Here is a 1,208-nt window from a genome sequence, read left to right on the forward strand (position 1 = left end):
CCATGGCTCACGGGCCCAGCCGCTCCGCGGCATGTGGGATCTTCCCGGACCGGGGCGCGAACCCGTGTACCCTGCATCGGCAGGCGGACTCTCAACCACTGCGCCACCAGGGAAGCCCCGTCAGGTGGATTCTTAACCGCTGCACCACTAAGGAAGTCCCACAAGCTGGCTATCTTTAAATCCTACACTCCTAGCCACTGTGCTACTTGAATAACATTAAATAAACTTACCAGTTAATTTTGGAAAACAGGAAAATATGCTTGACTTTATTAACTTTATCAGATGGATTTTACACAGTTTAATACAATTTTTTTAGTAGTTTTGCGGAGACCAAGAGGCAGCATTCTCTTTGTCCACCAGAGGGCGCTGCCAGCACAATCCCCGAATTCACGGTTCTCAGCGTCTTTTGTGGTTTTAACACGTTGGGTCTGTGCCACAAAACTCAAAGGTGTTCAAAGCACAGACAAAGGGATTGTTACTTCCAAATACTAAAACAGATGGAGTTCTGCTCATTGTAGTGTCCTGTTTGTGGCTTTTCTCAAGGAGAGGAAACCAGTGGAGAAGGGCAGAGTTGTCTGAGTCATTGTGATAATTCTGGGGTCCTTTGAGGGGGATCCCAGGACCAGAGCCCAAGCTGGACGCCTCACAGACACACACGAGGCCGGTGTGACGTGATGCTGGCAGACCAGGGAGTGGTCTCTCTTCAGGAGGAAAATGTTGGGACACATTTGGAGCCAAGAGTGGGTCCTTTGACTAAGACCCCTGAGTTGCCAATTAATAAAATCAGCTCTTAATGCCCATGCAGTGACTCAGGTGGGGAAGAAGTTTCCTTGATAAGCCAGACAGGGAGGGATTTGTTAGGGCTGCCCTGCCGTGTTGCACATAGTTGAAGAAGCCACAGATGAACTGTTCTGGTGGCTTTTTCCTCTCTGCGTGTGTGTACATGACTATATTGTCACCCAGCAGGTTGTCTGTGAAAAAGCTGCTACACTGATGTTAGAGAAGCACGAAAGAAGGAATTTTCAATACTACAAGCACACACACACATATACACATGGCACATACCATGTACATGCGCACACACACAAAAGAGGACAGCTCAACAGGGGCACTTTTTCTGATTTTTTTTTTTTTTTTTTTTTGCGGTACGCGGGCCTCTCACTGCTGTGGCCTCTCCCGTTGCGGAGCACAGGCTCTGGGCGCGCAGG

Source organism: Physeter macrocephalus, chromosome 9 (assembly GCF_002837175.3).
Source record: "Physeter macrocephalus isolate SW-GA chromosome 9, ASM283717v5, whole genome shotgun sequence".
Lineage (NCBI taxonomy): Eukaryota > Metazoa > Chordata > Mammalia > Artiodactyla > Physeteridae > Physeter > Physeter macrocephalus.